The sequence below is a fragment of the Cricetulus griseus genome, chromosome 3 (genome assembly GCF_003668045.3).
Source record: "Cricetulus griseus strain 17A/GY chromosome 3, alternate assembly CriGri-PICRH-1.0, whole genome shotgun sequence".
NCBI lineage: Eukaryota > Metazoa > Chordata > Mammalia > Rodentia > Cricetidae > Cricetulus > Cricetulus griseus.
Window position 1 is genome coordinate 166,545,135 of NC_048596.1, and position 19,004 is coordinate 166,564,138.

General features: G+C 44.0%; 1 protein-coding gene across 7 annotated transcripts in view; it reads left to right on the top strand.

Moving 5' to 3' along the window:
• The window catches only part of Chd9 (chromodomain helicase DNA binding protein 9), a 231,300-nt gene that overhangs the window by 47,411 nt on the left and 164,885 nt on the right, over window positions 1–19,004 (top strand). Inside the window, exon 1 of one of the 7 annotated variants that reach the window (XM_027405567.2) lies at window positions 161–280. The exons of 5 other annotated variants lie outside the window; for them this stretch is intronic. The gene's annotated coding sequence lies outside the window, so the exon portion shown is untranslated. Of the gene's footprint in view, window positions 1–160; window positions 281–19,004 lie in introns of those variants that run through there. One more of the 7 variants, XM_027405563.2, reaches the window with a different exon arrangement.

The following is a 19,004-nucleotide window of genomic DNA, read 5'->3' on the forward strand; positions in this document are numbered from 1 at the left end:
AATAAAGGAAGCCTGCTGTCTGTCTCCAGCCTGGCTGTGACTCATGGAACCAGGGAGTCCCGGCAGCACTACCCAAAGAGGGTGGTGAGAGGGCGGCTGGGGGTGGGAGGTGAGGGTGGCTAGCACAGCTAGCCAGAACCCCAAGTATGAGGAAACTCCCTGCTTGGCCAGTAGGAACCAGCAGCTGGAGCCAGAGGAAGTGAGTCTGGGACAGAGCAAGCAGCTGCTGCCTCTCCCCGGAAAGAAGCCTCCTGCCATGTGGACACCTACAATAAAATGGGTTAGTGATTTTCATATTCAAAATCGGGACAGAGCGGGGCACAATCAGATTGTCTCCGATAGGGGTAGCTGCCTCTGTGTGATATGCCAGTGGCCTTGGTTTCTCTGGAGGTCTGGGTGAATGGAGTCTGGATTGATCCAGGATGTTAATTTGGTTTCTCACTTTGGCAGGGAGGTAGCTAATGAGGTGTTCACAGCCGCAGAGACAGTGGGAGGCGGGCGATTTTAGCTGCTCTTGGGATGACAGCTGCTCTGGAGAGGATTTGGATGCCACCTCAGATAGGTCACCACAGGTCATCTTATCCTTCCCTGGGTCTCCAGCAGCTTCTTCCTCCTCTGCTGATAATCAGCCAGACAGGCAACTTGACCTCCTCTTTCTCCTGCAGGCCCCGCAGGCGGGGAGATTCCAGAGCTGCCCCTCCTTCCCCCATCCTTCCCGCTGAGTCACCACACCTCCGGGTCAGGTGATCCTCCCCTGGGCCCTTCCGAGAGCACCTTGACCTATATTCCGAACTCTGTGACTGAAGATTGTAATTGTCCGGAGACCAGCCCGCCAGGCAATGGGCATGGTGCCCTGGCAGCCCGGGCTACAGACAGGCGCCCTGGGCAGCGGGAGGGGTGCTCCCTCCCCGGGAGCCAGCAGCAGAGGCCTGGAAATGGAAAGTTAAGAGGTTGGAGGCGGGCGGGTGGCCTAAGAGGGTGGTGGCCAGCTGAGTCAGCTGGGAAAGCTGACAGCCAGCCACTAGGAGCTGCATGCAGGCTTCCTGCCTGGGTACTGTCAGCTCAAGGCCAGGTCTGCTGTGAGGGGGTAAAGTGGCGCATGCCATTGTGGCTGGTGACATTACCACCCACCCGAAGGGGAGAAGTAAGAAATGATGCAAATGACGGGATAAACCTTAATGACTCATCCGGTCAATCAGCATCCCAGGAAAACTGCCCCTCCACCCCACAGAGAGGCTAGTTCCCATCCACACATCACCCACAGACCGTCCTCTGCTTATCTTGTGTATGGGTTCTTTGTGGCAGTCCTGTGGCAGTCTTTTTGTCCTCTGAATGGGAGGGTGATGGGGGTGCTGTGGGAAAAGAGACTAAGAGAGAAGCGTTCAGAGTCAAACTTGAAGCCCCGTCCCTGGGCATAATGCCTGAAAAAGGTGACTGTTAGCCAAAGATCACAGTCCCTTTTGAATTGGAAAGAGCTCTGAACTCAGAGGCATTCTTTAAAACCTTCCTTCACAGCCAACAGTGCTGTGACCTTGCAGAGTTAAGCCCTTCATCAGTAGGGTGGGTATTTTAGTAGAACCCCTCCACCGAATCATAGTGTCCATATTAAATCAGATGGTTCCTGTAGGGTTTATTCATTATGTATAACGATAAGTTCTTGAGCCAGCTCTTGGTGGCTCAGGCCTGGAATCACAGGTAATTGGAAGGCTGAGGCAGAGTGATCAAAAGTTCAAAGCCAGCCAGGATAACCTAGTGAGACCCTGTTTCAAAATAAAGAGTTAAAAAAAAATTAAAATGAAGAAGGGCTGGAGAGATGGTTCAGAGGTTAAGCACTGGCTGCTCTTCCAGAGGACCCAGATTCAATTCCCAGCACCCATAAGGTGGCTCATAACTGTCTGTAAATCCAGTTCCAAAGGGCTCCAGGGGTACCAGACACATACCTAGTACATAGACATATATGTAGGCAAAACACCCATACCCATAATATAACAAAAACAAATAAATAATATTAAAGCAAGAGCTGAGATCCAGGTTTGGTGGTTTGCACCTGTAATCCTAGTACTTTGGAATTAGAGTGGGGGAGGCAGTCAGAAGTTCATAGCATTCTTCAGCTACACAGAGGATTTGAAGTCTCGAAAAGGGTAGAGGGAGAGGACAAGAGAAACTGTGTCACGTCTGACTATAGGGTCATCTACCATATCAAACAGACAGCTCCATAGGTTAGCCACACATTGTTTTATTACATTACATAAAAATGCTGCATGTTTATCATAGTTTAGGTAAAAATCTTCAGATGAAGCACAATCTTTAGTTTTGTTTGTGTTTGTTTCCCCCTCAAAGACAGGGTCTTATGCTAGGCAAGCTCTACCAAGCCATGCCCTCAGCCCAAGCAGAGTTTTCATTTATTTTAAAGACAAGGCTTCATGTCGCTCAAACTGAGCTTGAACTCACAATCAAGATGGCATTGCACATATGGTCTTCTGACATCCACTTCTCCAGTGCTGGGACTATAGGTCTGTACCATAATATCTGGCTATGTTCAGGATCAGCTTCAGGTTTTCATGCATGAAAGGCTAGCACTCTTAACAAGTGAGCTGTATCCCTAGTCCCTAGCTTTTGTTTTATTTTTTTTTAAGATATGTTCATTTTTCTTTTTTTTTTGTTTTTTTTTTTTTTTGTTTGTTTTTTGTTTTTTGTTTTTTGAGACAGGGTTTCTCTGTGTAGCTTTGGAGCCTATCCTGGCACTCGCTCTGGAGACCAAGCTGACCTCGAACTCACAGAGATCAACCTGTCTCTGCCTCCCGAGAGCTGGGATTAAAAGCATGTGCCACCAACGCCCGGCTCATTTTTCTTTCAATGTGTGAATGGTGTGTGTGCATGTGTGTGTTTGTGTGTGCGTGCAAGTGCACAAATGTGCACGCATGGTGCCTGAGGAGATCAGGAGATGGTATCAGATTCTCTGGAACTGGAGTTACAGATGGTTGTGCACCACCATGTAGATCCTGCAACTTGAACCCTTGTCCTATGCAAATATGAACAAGTACTCTTAATCACTAAGGCATCTCTCCAGCCCTCAGGTTTTAAGTATGGATGTGAATTTAGGAAGTTAATACCTCAAATGTGCTAGATGGTAGGGAAGGAGCTAGTTACCTGGATTGAAAGAATGATGAAAGAAATTAGACAACTGTCTTGGGGCTTCTATTGCTATGAAGAGATACCATGACCATGGCAACTCTTGTAAGAAAAACATTTAATTGGGGTAGCTTGCTTACACTTTCAGTTCATTATCAGCATGGTGGAGAGCATGGCAGCATGTAGGCAGATGTGATGCTGGAGGAGTGGCTGAGAGTCCTACATCTTGCAGGCAACAGGGAGTCAACTGAGACACTGGGTAGTATCTTGAGCATAGGAAACCTCAAAGCCCACTTCCACAGTGACACTCTTCCTCTAACAAGGCCATACCCACTCCACAAAGCCACGCCTCCTAATAGTCCCACTCCTAGGAGATTATGGAGGCCAATTACATTGAAACAACCACAACAACCATAGATTTATCATGACACTATGCCTGAAGCTCAGCGCCCTTTAGTTGCATCCCTTCTAAGTCACAGACTTTGTTTAGTTTAAAGCATTACTGGGCTGGTGAGATGGTTCAATGAATGTCTTAAAGGGTTAGGATTCCTATTGCTGTGATGAAACACCTTAACCAAAAGCAGTTTGGAGATGAAAGGGTTTATTTCATATCATATTTCCATACCACAGCCCATCATAGAAGGCAGTCAGGGCAGGAGTTCAAGGCCCTGGAAGAGTGCTGTTTACTGGCTTGCAGTTGCTTTCTTACAGCATCCAGGACCACCAGCCCAGGGATGGTACCACCAGGCCCTGTGGAATGGGCCCTCCCATATCAATCATCAGTTAAGAAATGCCCCATAGGCTTGTCTACAGGCCAGTTTGTTGGGGGCACTTTCTCAGCTGAGGTTCCTTCTTCGTGAATGACTGTAGCTTGTGTCAAGTTGACATAAGAACAGCCAGCACAGTGGGTCTGGTGGCTTGCTGCCAAGGCTGATGACCTGAGTTTAGTTCCTGGGACCCAGATGGTAGAAGGAGAAAACTGACTTCCAGAAGTAGTCCTCTGGCTTCTTTCCCTATCACATGCACAAAATAAAAAAATAGTAGATAAATGTAATTTAAAAATTAATTGAAAATTTCAGGGGAATGTAGGGTCTTATACATGCTAGGTAAGTAACTTCTTTATCACTGAACCATCCTAAATTTGTTTGTTCTTGAACATATAATCCTGGCTGCTAGTACTCACTATGAAACCCAGTTGCCTCAGCTTCCCAGGTCCTGGGATTATAGGTATGTGTCTCCACACTTAGCTCTAAGCACCACCCCTTAGACAATTCTTTATATTGCTTTCTGAAGCTACTCCCCATTGTAGTCTCCACTAGAGTCTATACTTGACACCCCACCAAGACACCCTGGACTTGCTTAAGATTTATAAGCAGTGATGCAAATGGTAGTGGCTTAGGGGACATGACATTTTCTTATTAACTCTATCATGCCTTCCAGATGTGACATTTGCAGAAAGATCCATTTGTAGGCCAGGCAAGGACAACATCATAAAGAATGAAAGCTTGGAGATGATGGGGGTTCAAGAATTATTGGGCTAATGATAGTGGACTTTTAGAGTGTATTCTTATACTATGGGGCTCTGAAGTTTCCAGAAGGTCTGGATCTGACTGATGCTGGTGGCTTAATAATGGAGAAGCTGTGGTTTCTACTCTAAAGCTGTCACTCACAGACTGGTCTTTATTGATGCTGTGCATAGTTTTGGTCTCTAGTGTTGCCTTTTAGATCTATTTTGTCCAGCCTCCCATGTGATGTGTAAATGCAGCATCCCAGTTGATGCCTTCCTAGCTCTTCATTTAATTTACTTAAGTCTTAGTTTGTCTGCATTTAGGATAAGTGGCATATGATTTTAGGCCTGTTTAAGTTTGAAGGAATGGACCAAACCTGCCTTGTTCACCAGTGGGTTCTCATTTTGAGTCCTCTGTCTCAGATTATAACAACTGCTGTAGTTTACACTATTATTGTATTTTTGTTTTGCTTTTAAAAAGGATCTCTCTGTGTTTCCCTGGCTGTCCTGGAATTCCGTATTTAGAACATACTGTCTTGAATCTCACAAAGATCCTCCTGCCTCTGCCTCCTGAGTTTGAGGATTAAAGGCCTGTGCCATCACACTTGGCCTTTTTAAATTCTACTTTATTTTCATTTTGGTTTTTCAAAACAGGGTTTCTCTGCGTAACCCTGGCTATCCTGGAACTCACTTTGTAGACCAGACTGGCCCCGAACTCTGAGATCTGCCTGCCTCTGCCTCCCCAGTGCTAGGATTAAATATGAGTGCCACCATACCTGGCTTAAAACAGTTTCTATTGTTTGAAACCGAATCTTACTGCTTAAGTCTACCTTGGTCTTGTCCCTTTTATTGTCTTACCTCAGCTTCCTGCAAGTTGAGATTACATGTGTGTATTATCACATATGGCATTAAAACAGTTTCATTGAAAACTGGGCCATGGTACATACCTGTTATCCTAGCATTTAGAGACCAAAGCAGGAGGATGGTAAGACTGATGGGCTCCATATACCCTATAGGATAAGGGGGTAGCTTAGTGAAGAGCCTGGCCAACATGAGCAATCTAGCATGGAAAGAAGGAAAAGAAGAGCAGACAGGACAAGGAGTGTGATGAGTGAGCCCATCTATGAAGTGTCCCTTGTTCAAAGTAGGATGACTCAAGGCTCAGGACAGGGAATGCCGGCTTGGGAGTTTGCTCTGTGCACAGCACTTCGTGTAGCTGTCCTTACTTCTCACAGCATTTTGTAGCTAGTGTTAAACCCATTTTTAAGCAGACAACTAAGACTCCAAGAGGCTAGGGGACCTGCTAAGTTATCCAGCAGATGAGAAGATAGGACTAGAGAGCTCTGACCAGTTTGATCCTAATGATTGTATTTGCACTTCTGAGTACAAACAGTTATCAAAAGACATTTTGCACAATGTATGTGTGGTGGCTCATTGCTATAGTCACACCAATTAGGAGGCTAACATAGGAGGATTATTGTAAATCTAAATGCAGCCTGGCCTATGTGTTCTTACATTACCTTGTCTTACATTAATAATATTAAACTGGGTGGTGGTGTCACATGCCTTTAATCCCAGCATTTGGGAGGCAGAGGCAGGTGGAACTCTGTGAATTCAAAATCAGTCTGGTCCTCAGAATGAGTTCCAGGACCACCAGGGCTACACAGAGAAACCCTGTCTCAAAAAACCAAAAATGAATGAATGAATGAAGATGGGGAGATGGCTCAGTTGGCAAAGTTCTTGACCTCAGCTTGTAACACTAACACAATATAAAACCCTGGTGTTGTGTATCACATGCCTGTAATCCCAGAGCTGGGTAAGCAGAATGTTAGGAGGACCAGTGGAGATGGCTGGTCAGTCAGTCTAGCTGAGCTCGCAAGCTCCAGGTTCAGTTAAGAGGCCATGATTCAAAATATGTGATGGAAGGCAATTGGAGAAAATACAGAATACTGGCCTGTGGCCTTCACATATACAGAAACCAAAAACAACAATAAAGACAAAAACAAAGGTGTTTTTCCTTGTGCTTCTCCTTCCTGATGGTAAAATCAAAACTTGCACTGCCATGATGACAGGCTGTTTGTTTCCTGATGGCAGCTAAGAAAGATGTCATGTCTGCCATTGACTGTCAGACCAAATTAAGCATACCTCTGAATCAGCCATCTCCGTCTATAGTCTGTATGGCAGAGCATCAGACTGTCACGGGAGGAGAGAATCTTTTAAATTCTCATTTATTGACCTGTTTTGTTTTGTTTATGAGATAGTATTGTTGACCTGGAATCTCATGCCTCTGCCTCTTGAGGACTGGGATTTCAGGAGTGAGCTCTGATGGAAGTAAAGCTTGTAGGAAATTCTATGGGAAAGGTGAATGTATGCCCCCTCTGCATCTCCTGAATTAACAAGAACTTCATTAATTTAAAAATATTGTCTAATTTAATCTTTTTGGTTTTATTTAGTACTGGGAAAGGAACTCAGGGCCTCATGCATGGCAGACAAGTTCCCTGCTACTGAGCTTCATGCTCCCAGCTTTGGGGTTTTTTTTTTTTTGTTTGCTTGTGTGTCTTTTTTTTTTTTCCTGCAAATACAAGTGCTGGCCAAGCCCTGTGGGAGTGGAGTCAGGGCAGCTTTCGGAAGCTGTTTTTTCCCTTGTAGCTTGTTCTCTCCTTTCTTCTGAACTACATTCTCCAGCCTCACTGGCTCACAAAATCCTAGATGTCCCTCCCGTCTCCTCCCATCTGGATGTAAGAGTGTTGGATTTCTAAAGTGTGCCACTGAATCGTTTCTTTTTCCGTTTTTGTTTGTTCCCCCTTGTTAAAACCCAAGGTCTTTAAACTCTCAATTCTTATCTCACCCTCTTGAATGCAGGGGTTATAGGTGTGTGTATACCACTATGACTGAGTTATTTAATGTAATTTTCTCTTTAAAGAATTGAGTTTTCAAGCAAGGTGTGGTGGCACAGCACTTTAATCCTTGGTAGATCTCTATGAGTTAAAAGCCAGACTGGTCTACATAGTGAGTTTCAGAATAGGCAGGGCTATGTAGAGAGACCCGTTTTCAAAAATACAAGAATAAATAAATAAATAGCAATAAAATTACTTTTTCTTTATTTTGAATAGGAATTGTATTTTCTTGCTTTAAAATTCAAAGTGATGACTGGGAGATGTCCCCTCAGCCTATCCCAATCGTCCAGTACTACTTTCTACAAGCAAACAATCGTTGTTTTGTTTTGTTTCATTTTTTTTTTATATTTTTGAAAATTCAATTAACCCAGAGGACCTGGGTTCAGCCGTCAGCACCCACCCACCTCCTCACAATGATCAGTATCTCCAATTCTAGTGGATCTGATTTTTCTTCTCACTTCCATGGGTTCCTGCACACGTGACCCCATACATACACCCAGGCACACGTTAAAATAAATATTAAAACAAAAATACAGCTGGGTGTTGTGGTGCATGCGTTTAATCCCAGCACTCAGGAGGTAGAGGCAGGCAAATCTCTATGAGTTTTAAGTTTAGCCTGATCTACATAGCTAGTTCTAGGCTGGCTAAGGCTACATACTGAGTCCCTGTCTGAAGCACACACACACACACACACACACACACACACACACACAAACAACAACAAAAAACTGAAGAAGTTATAAACTTAAATTTTGTGTGTGTGTGTGTGTGTGTGTGTGTGTGTGTGGTATATGAGTGTGTATGGTACGTAAGTGTGTGGTATAAGAGTGTGGTGTATGAGGTTGCAGGGGGTACATACTCATACATCAGGTGTCCTGCTTTATCACTCTGTTCCTTTGAGGCAATGTCTCTCACTGAACCTGAGGTTCTTTTTTTGGGGGGGGGAGTGAGGCTGCTGGCTATTCATTGAGCTCCCAGGATGCAGCAGTCTCCATCCCTCAGCTGTGGGGTTACAGATGTGCCTACTCAAACCCCGCTCTTTTATGTGGGAGCTGAGGAGTCCAGCTCAGGCTTCATGTTTGCACAGCAGCCATTCTTTCCCTTTGAGCCATTTCCCCAGGTCCAGAAACTATGTAGTCTTAATTTGTGCCCCACCCCTTCTCTGGTATCCTACAACCTGATTTTCCTATTTGGAACCCATTCTGGTTCATTTTGTAGAGTTTTCCTATTTTGTTGTGTTGTTTGTGTTCCATAGATAGGCTAAACAGTCCCCTTAAGCTGTGGTTAGCATGTTTCCCAGCCTTAGCTGATACTTACACTGTAATGAAGCCTTGTGTGAATGTGACTCTCTAGGCTAGTTTTAACTTTTTTGGTTGTGTTTTGCTTTGGTTTTTGTTATTTTATTTTATTTGAGACAAAGTCTCTCTATGTAGTCCTGGCTGTCCTGGAAGTCTACATGTAGACCAGACTGTCCTTGAACTCATAGAGTCTGCATCTGCCTCATGAGTGCTGGGATTAAAGGCAGGTACCACCATGCCTTGTTATTTTGTATGTATGTGTTTTAAGATCTCATAGTCCAGATTGGCCTAGAACTTCCTATGTATACCAAGCTGGTTTCAAACCCTCCTGCATCAGCCTCTCAGGTGCTGGGATTTTAGGCATGATCCACTACAACTGGCTTAGTTTGAAACTTATAGAGACTAGGTTTGAGGTTCTGCTGAAAGCTGTGTCCAAAGGGACTGGAGGGTCTCTCTCAACCTCTAGCAGAAGTCACCTGAGATAGTTCAGTGAAAGAGGGCCTGTTTAGCCTGCACTAGGCCTTAGTGTGAACCCCAGCACCAACAAAGTATGCAGAAAAATTCATAAGTTCAAGTATTTCAAAGAAAGGTCCACTCTTGTGTTCTAACTTCTTTTGATGTGTTAGGTCCTGGGTTTTAGGTTTCAACCAGCAGTGTCTGTCTCTGGTCTCAGCAGTGATCAGAGCTGTTCTGAATAGGGTATTTTCATTGGGCCGAAGTGGTCTTACTGTTCCTTACTGTCCACATGTACCATACATTCATCCATGATGGCCTGAGGAATCCTCAGTCGATTGTATCTGACCTTCATGCTATGCTGGGTTAGTACACTAGAACCAAAGAGTATGTTTCTATGAGATTTGCATTTGGGAAATGAAGCAGAGTTCTCCAAGTGTGACTTTGAGGGAGCTCAAGCATACATAGTAAAAAGGCATAAACACCAATAGAATACTGTGGTAAGCAGCCATTTCCCAAGGGATGGCTGGAGGCAGTGTTGTAAAGTAGTTAGGAACATCCTCTTCCAGGAGTGAGGGCTCAGTTCTGAGAGAGGTTCTCACTATATAGCCGACTCACATCCAGGTTTGCTCAGAGGAAGGGAAGGAAGGATCACAGTCTGGGTAAAGATGTCCCTGATGAAAATACAAGCCACAGTGTCTATGTGGGGTGGTTCTGTGTGCCCCCCTCCCCACCCTCCCCCAATGCTAGAGATACAGTCTAGCATTTGGGGAAGGAAGGAAATCATCACATTTGGCATCCTAGACTATTTCACATCTCTTCTAAACTCTTAAAAAGAAAGAAGAAGAGGCCAATTTTCAGGGCGCTGATCCCTGCCAAATTGCTTCCCTGTTCTGCTTCTGCGTCGTATATTTAGCCAGTAGGTTATTTTGGAGAAGCTAGCAGCAGTGTGGTGGAGGAGAAAAGGCTAAAGCAGGAAGTCCTCAGCTGGAGCCTGGTGTTGGTTCTACAAACTCACTGCTCCTTTGGTTCTTATTCTTAAAAATAGGAAAGGAGCTGTGCACATTTACTGTAAAAGATGGGTATATGGCTAAACCCAGGAATTAAGGCCCATGATCCCAGGTATTTGGAAGGCTGAGGCAGAAGTTGGAAGCCTGACGGGGATACAGCATGGTCCAGGCCAGTCTGGACAATTTACTGAGATCCTGTTCCATAATTAAGATGTAGGAAACCGGGAAGTGGTGAAGCATGCCTTTAATCCCTGCACTTGGGATGCAGAGGCAGGGGAATCTCTGTGATTTGAGGCCAACATGGTCTACAGAGCGAGTTCCAGAATAGCCAGAGCTGTTACACAGAGAAACCCTGTCTCAGAACAAACAAAAAAGAAATAGGAAAAGGTTTAGGTATGGACCTATGAAATGGCTCAGTGTTAAAGGTGCTTGCCACCAAGGCTGACAGCCTGAGTTCCATCTGAGGAACCCATGTGATAGAAAGTGAAGAACCAATTCCTGCAAGTGATCCTCTGACCACCACCCACACCACAGTAAGAGTGTACACATACTTACACACACCCCAAAATAAATAATAAATAAAATGTAACACAGATGTACTCGTCATCACCATTTATTAGAAACTACCAAACCTTTTGAAGTAATGGTGGCTTTGTTATGTGGGCTTAGGTAGGACAAGTTCATTTGTTTAACAAACATTTATTGAGTACATACTGTGAGTCCAGGTACTGTCACAGTACTGAGAATATGGCAATGAACAAATAGGAAGTTTTATGCCCTGGAGCAGAGGAGGGAGAGAGAGCAATAAAAGGACAACCCTGAAATCCAGCCTGTTTTTACTGCAGAGCTGGGAATGGTGTGCTTTGGTGTAGCAAACAGATTGCTGGTGGTTTGGTTTCATTGGAGATCAACCAAGGCTGCTTGCATAGGCTAGGTAAGGCCACAGCCCTGAGCTAAGCCCCACCTCTCTGTTGTGTGGTTTAATGATGTTCCTTGGAGGAGGAGGGAGAAGGAGGAATTGGGTCTGTTAGGAAGTGTGCTGTTGTCTATCATTGGTGACGTACAGAAAGCAGAGTCAACAGTCTCAGCAAAGCAAACAAGGTGAGAAGCTCAAGAGTTGCCCTCTTCTTTCCCTCTTTCCTTTCCATCCTTTTTTTTGTTTGTTTGTTTGCTTTTGTTATGATTGTTTGATTTGTTTTTAAGAGCTGGCTTAGTGGTTAATAGCAAGAGCACTGACTCTCTTTCATAGGGCCTGGGTTCAATTCCCAGCACCTACCTGGTGGCTAGCTTTCTGTCATTCTGGTTGCAAGGGATCTAACAGTTTCTTCTGGCCTCCACTGGCCCTGCATGCACATGGCGCACAGACAAACAGGCAGGCAAAGCACCCAATGCATAAACCAAAAATAAATATTCATGCTGTCCTAGAACTCACTATGTAGTTCAAACTGGCCTTGAACTTACTCATCTGGTTTGTTTTTCTGTTTTTGTTTTTGTTTTTGTTTTTTTGTTTTTTTGTTTTTTTTTTTGGTCTGTTTTGTTTTGGGGTGGTGGTGGTGGTTCTCTGGCTTGCCTGGAACTCACTATGTAGACCAGGCTGGCCTGAAACTCACAGAGCTCTGCCTGCCTCTGTCTCCAGGTGCTGGGACTAAAGTCATGTGCCACTATGCCTGGCTTTAAACTTGGCATAATCCTTCTGCCTCAGTTTTCCATGTTTTGGAGTTACAGGCCTGAGCCAGTGCCTTGGAGTTTCCTTCTCAAATGCAGAGGAAACAGCAGAATTTCTGACAGCATTTCCTTCATCTTGGAGATCGATTGGTCCCCTCCAGACCCTTGATTTATCTTTGTTCCAAAATTCACTTCTTCCAAAAGCTTCCATGACTATAAGCTTTGGACCACAGCAGTAAACATAGATGTTCACAGGGAACAGACAAAAATGGGCACAAGCAAGTGTAACCCATTAGAGATAAGTAGGTTGTAACAATGCAATAGAGACAGGTGGCCTTCACTCAGGATGGATTGAGTATAGCGTAAGAGCTCAGTGTTACCAGATTTCTAAAAAGCTTGAAGCCTAAACTTTTAGGTAAAACATTCTGATTTTTAAATGTTGGCAATTCAGGTGTGTAGGTGAGTTTATGATCTTTGACATAACAATTAGTTTTGCATAACAAGGACCATTATTAAGAAAAGGCAGGCAATGCCTCAACTAGATGATGGGACAGACTTAGTAGACTTCCTAGGAGAGGTCTTACCCTTTCCAAGTAGCAGATGGGAGGTGTGTGTGTGTGTGTGGGGGGGTGTTAGGGGAGCCAGAGGAGAGGAGGAAGGAGAAAAAAAAAGAAGAAAAGAAAAGAAAAAAAAAGAAAAGCCATAAAAAAAAAAAAAAAGGCTGGGTGTTGGTGGCGCACACCTTTAATCCCAGCACTTGGGAGGCAGAGGCAGGCGAGCTCAAGGCCAGCCTGGTCTACAGAGTGAGTTTCATGACAGCCTCCAAAGCAATACAGTGAAACCCTGTCTCGAAAAACCAAAAAAAAAGAAAAAAAAAATTCCTGGGAGACCAAGGCAAGAGTCTTAGGCTTAAGGCCATCCCAGGCTACAAAGAGAGTCCCTATTTCACAAAACAAGGAAGAGGAGGCAGGCAAAAGGCAGAAATTTGATCAAACTGATAGTTGGAGAATGTGAATGTATTAGGGTGTTGACTCCCTGCCAGGGTTCTATCCCATCTGCTGAGTCCCCAGGTTATTTTAGAGAAAGTAGCAACCTGTGAGTCATCCTGGTAGAGTGGGTAAGAGTACCAAGGCCGGTGAGCCCCTCCACCTGGAGCTCTGCTTGCCTCTTCTGCAGGGTGGGCCAGACTCAAGGGCTTTCAATACATGACCATCTAAGCCCAGCCAGTCTCCAGAGGTGCCGCCCAGCTGGGGAATGCTGGGGGACCCCCAAGGCTTTCAGAACCTCAGCTTAGCCTTTGTTCTGTTTTTGTCTTTGGGTTTTTTGCTTTTTTAGTTTTATATCTTGGACTTCCGCCAAAAGTTTAAAAATAAAATCTTTCGGAAGAGTTTCCCTGCTTTTCTAAAGTTTGAAAATTTGAATTAGAGGCTCAGCTCTACTGGAAGGTGTTATTAGCTTTTCTCTGTTTGTCTAGTGCTGCTTGTCTGCTTCCAGCCAGTTGTCACTAAGTCTGTCCCCAGGCACAAATGAATAAGTTGCTATCAAATGCTATAGGGAGAGCTGGGGTGAAGCTCAGTGGTAGAGCAAGGGCAAAGTCATTTCGTACACCCACACATATGCATGCACTACAGCCATACATACATGCACATATGTGGATCCATAAACATAAACATGCACACAGACACATACAGAATTATAGGAAGATTCTGAACATTAGTTCAATAGTTTTTTTGTTTTGTATTGTTTCAATTTTGTTTTTTTAAGACAGGGTTTCTCTGTGTAGCCCTGGCTATCCTGGAACTAGCTCTGTAGACCAGGCTGGCCTATGAACTCATAGAGATCTGCCTGCTTCTGCCTTCCAAGTGCTGGGATTAAAGGAGTATGCCACTACCACCCTGCTTGTTTTGATTTTTTGAGACAAGGTTTCTCTGTATTGCCCTGGTCATCCTAAAACTCTCTTTGTAGACCAGACCGGCCTCGAACTCACAGAGATCCTCCTGCCTCTGCCTCCCAAGTGCTGAGATTAAAGGTGTTCACCACACCACCTGGCTTTTTTTTTTTTAACTTTTTAATTGGAAACATATGTTCTTATTTCTAGCATTATGCTCTTTAGAAGCAACATAACCAATCATATTTGCTACTGAAAAGCTTTCCTGGCCATACATGGTGGTATATCTATGTGGTGATGTATCATCTGTATGGTTGTGTATCTGTCTGTACGGTGGTATATCTGTCTGTATGGTAGTGTATCTGTCTGTATGGTGGTGTATATATCTGTAGTCCTTGTTACTTAAGAGGCCGAGATAGGACTTAGATTCGGGAGTCAGAGGCCAGCTTGGGAAAAAGCAAAACCCTGTCAAAACAAACAAAAAAAACATAAGGAACCACCATCAATAAAAGAGACACAAAACACTAGCAGCAAAGCCTTGTGGAGACATGTGATTTGATAAAACACATCAACATTTCCCAGAGATCTCCAACTCCAGTCACTCTGCTCAATCTAAGCAATACCTGTAATCATTTTAAAGTGTTATCTGTACAGCTGGCTATAGTGGACCCCACCTATAATCCTTGCACTTGAGAGGCCCACAACAGGAGCTTCAGAAGTTCAATGCTAGGCTAGACTACACTTTAAAAAAAAAGTTAGAATTTGTTGATAACAACATATGGTGACTACATAAGATTCAAAATATTAACTGTGCAAAAAAAAGATGTATTTTTGTCTTTGTTTGATATTAGAGAAACAAAGGCTAGGTGAGGTCCAGGCTTGTCTGGACCACCCAGACTGTAATGCATGCCTGTCCAACATGTTTTCCCCTGCTTCCCTCTAAGTTGCTGGTAACTTTGAGAAGTTAGGTGGCAGGAGGACTCTTGTTTGAAGCTGTCTTCAGATCCTCTAGCAAACTGCTTTCAACTTTAGCTTCTTAGCTACTGAAAACGCCTTGAATGGAAGTTGCTAACACACAGCTGTTTTTGTTCACTGCCTTAATCTTGACCGATCAGAGGATCCGTGAATTTAAATTGCCCCCTCCAATGACCTGGATTTCTTCTGTGGAAATGAAAGAACTTTAGATCTGGGGTAGACACCATTATTCCTGCTGGGTTTCCCATGATGCAAAGGAACCTGTTTTTCCACACCTAGTTTAAGGATCTCAGGGTCCCTAGAGATGAGCATATGTGGAGAAGATTTCACAAAGCCACACAATTATTGATTGCAGAACTTTAAAAAACAAACAAACAAACAAACAAAAAAAAATTAGCACTTGCTGGGCATGGGGGATCCTATGTAGTATCTTTACTCAGCTGCTAATCACCTAGCATGTAGCTGCTTCAGGCAGAGTGGGGCAATACAATTAGCTTCCTAAATTATGGCCTTCTATTCCATCTAGTAACTTTTTTCTCCCCCTTCAAGACAGGGTTTCTTAATGTATCCCTACCAGTCCTGGAACTCACTGTGTAGAGCAGTCTGGCCTCTGCCTCCTGAGTGCTGGATTAAAGGAGTGTGCCACCACCTCCTGGCTCCACCTAGTATCTTAACTAACCTGCTCAACACAGGGACAGGGTCTCACTATGTAGCTCTGGCTGGCCTGGAACTCTCTATGTAGACCAATCAGTTCTCCAATTTACAGAGCTTCATTTGCCTCTCTCCCTAGTGCTAGGATTAAGGTGTGAGCCATCTTTCCTGTCTGAGACACCATCCCCCAAAAGTCTGTAAATTTTAGGGATTTCCCTTGCCCCCCTGGTTGCAGTTGGATCTCCACTATATTCTAGCTGCTTCCACTGTGAGTGGGCTGTGTTTTCAGAGGACTTGATGAATCTGAAGCAGGCCTCAGCACTTATCTAAGAAACCCAAATTCCAGCCCAGTTTTCTTTCCCACCAAACAGTAACCACTGTTGTTTTTTCCTTTAAGTTTGCCTCCAAGACAGGAGACTACTAATTTTCACTTGCACACTCTAGGACTTTGAGAGAATGCTTATGAGTGTGTTTAGAACAACCAGGCAGGCAGCATAGGTGTTATTCTCACTTCACGGGCGAGAAAACTTGCTGATCAGTTAGTTAGTCAGTGACAGCTTGCAGTGCAGTTCAGATAACTCTGTTCATCTTTTATCCTTTGCATTTTATTATTATCCTCTGGCCTTGTGATATTTGCTAGTTTGTGTATTGTTGTTTTGAGACAGGGTCCCATGGTGGAAACACATAGGCCTGGCTGGCCTCTGAACTCACTCTTTGGTTAAGACTGGCCTGAGCCCCATGATCCTCCCAAATTCTGAGCTGAGACACCACAGGGGGCTTGATATTTGGCCTTACTAATAGGATGAGGAGAAGGGCTTCTAATTTCATCCCATTGAAGGTCATTTTATCCCTCCCCCCCCCCCCCCGCCCCCCCCCCCCCCCGTTGTCCTTTAGAAACAGGATCTCATTTTGTAACTCAGGCTGGCCTACAACAGTCCTTCTGTTTCTTGAATGCTGGAATTATAGACATGCTTCATCTTGTCGAACACATGGGGCAAGGGTGCTGCCACTCAGCGACACCCCTAAAGCAGCCTAGAGTGGTGTTTTCCTCTCTTGTCTACACAAGTCACCATGTGAGAAATCTTAACATCCTGATGCCAAAACCTATCACCTCTAGGTGTGGGTAGAACATAATAAAGACAATTTTCAAGTCTCTCTGAAGATACTATTGTGCAGTGTCTTCATTTGTTTTCTGTTGCTATGACAAAATATCTGATACTGGGTAGCTTAGGAATCTATATAGCTCGTGGTTCTGGAGGCCAAAGACATAGCACTTGTGGCTGCTTTGTCATCTAGTGAAGGTCCTCTTACAACATCATGATATGGCAGTGGACATCACATGGTGAGATAGAGCAAATAAAGTGGTCCATGTCTGTCTTATAAAGCCATCGACACCGTCACAGAGGCTCCCACCCCATCTAATCCTAGTTTTAAAGGCCCTATCTCCTAATGCCATCAGCAAATGGAGTTGAGGAGTAAGTTTCTATCCTGTGAACCTTTGAGAGACATATTGAAAACATATTGAAAAAGCCCACAGCAAGGCTTTTTAAATGTTTTATTGTTTTTAAGGAAGGGTCTCACTATATAGCCAGGCTGGCTTTGAACTTACTCTGTAGCTGAATCTGATCTCAAACTTTTGATCCTCCTGCTTCATACATGCTGAGATTATAGGTTGGAGACAGAATGTTTAACTCATAAAATAAGGTTTGAGAACTTCTTAAAAATTTTTATTTTGTGGGATTTGGTGGCATCCACCTTTAGTTCCAGTACTTAAGAGGCAGAGGAAGGCGGACCTCTGTGTAGTCTACACACTGAGTTCTAGGACAGCCAGAGCTGCACAGAGAAAACCTGTCTCAAAAAAAAGAAAAGAAAGAAAAAGGTTATTTTATTTTTATGTTAGTGTTTTGCTTTCAGCCATGTCTGTGTACCACATTTGTGCCTGGTAGCAGTGGAGGTCAAAAGAGGGCATTGGATTCTGTGGAACTGTCGTTACAAATGCTTGTGAGACACTTGTGGGGTACTGACTACCAACACCCCCCCACCCCTACCCCCACCTCCACCCCCCCACCCCCACCCGTGAGAGCTTTTGATAGAGGTATTTTGTTTTTCCCATTTCTGAGCCCAGAGCATCAAGCATGTTAGGCAAGTGCTGTACTGCCCAGGTATCTCACCAGTCCTGTAGCAGCAACAGTTCTGATAGAAACATTTGAGGAGTCTTAAGGAACGACTCATTTTGTATAAAATACACATTTATGGAACAGCTAGCTACTGGGAATACTGGAACTGTTTATGCCTCAAGCTATTTTCTTTTTTCTTTCTTTTTTTTTTTTTGGGTTTTTTTTTTTTTTTTTTTTTTTTTTTTTTTTTTTTTTTTTGGTTTTTTGAGACAAGGATTTTAGCTTTGAAGGCTGTCCTGGAACTCACTCTGTAGACCAGGCTGGCCTCGAACTCATAGACATCCTCCTGCCTCTACCTCCCAAGTTCTGGGATTAAAGGATGTTTGCCACCACCACCCAGCTAGTAGATGAAGACAAATAATAAATAGGTAATCAGCATGGGATAAGTGGTTAAGAAGGGAACTGGGACAAAGCAAGGCTGACAGGAGGCACCAAGTTCCTCTCAAGACCTGGGGATGGAGGAGGGGCATCCAAAGCTTCTGTAAATAGAAGAGGCCCAGACAAGGAAGGCTGTGTGCTTAAGGAGATAGAAAAGACTCATGCTGCTCTCGGTTATCTAGAAAGGGATTAACAGATAGTGAGAAGTGGCAGCCCGACCTTTCTTATCATTTACAAAAATGACTCAGTATGTCCTTGCCAAATAATACACACTCTGCAAAGGAACCATACAGGGAAACATCCTTTAGGAACCAGAGTAATGTGTGCCAGACAATGACACTGTCACTTTACTCGCCTAAAATTGCTGCTGATGAGAAAAGTTTTGACATTTGGCTAAAGGGAAAAAATGCATTACAAATTTGATATCCAGAGGATTTTGTCTAATCCCTTAGTCTTTTATCCTCTTGCCAACCATCACTTGGAAATAGGCTGTTAGTATGCAGGAATATGGAATACATGCTATCTATCAAGTGTTGGGAGTATAGCTCAATGGTAGAACAGGTACAAATTTCCTAGTGTTAGGACTATAGTAAGCACATGTCATCATTGCTCAGTTATTTAATGCTGGGGAATCTAACCTAGAGCTTCAAGAATGCTAGGTAAAATCTCTACCATCCGGCTATATCACCAACCCCTCTGGTATACTTCCCTCTTTGTCTTTCTCTACGTGTGTGTGTGTGTGTGTGTGTGTGTGTGTGTGTGTGTGTGTGTGTGTGTGTGTGTGTGTATGTATGTGTGTATGTGTGTGTACCTTTCTGTCTCTCTCTGTGTGTCTGTCTGTCTGTATCTCTCTCTCTGTCTTCATTTGTCTTTCTCTGTGCCTCTGTCTGTCTGTCTCTATCTGTTTCTGTCTCTCTGGTGAAAGTGGTTTTGGTAGTAGATCCCACCAGGATCTCAAGCATAGGGTCTCATG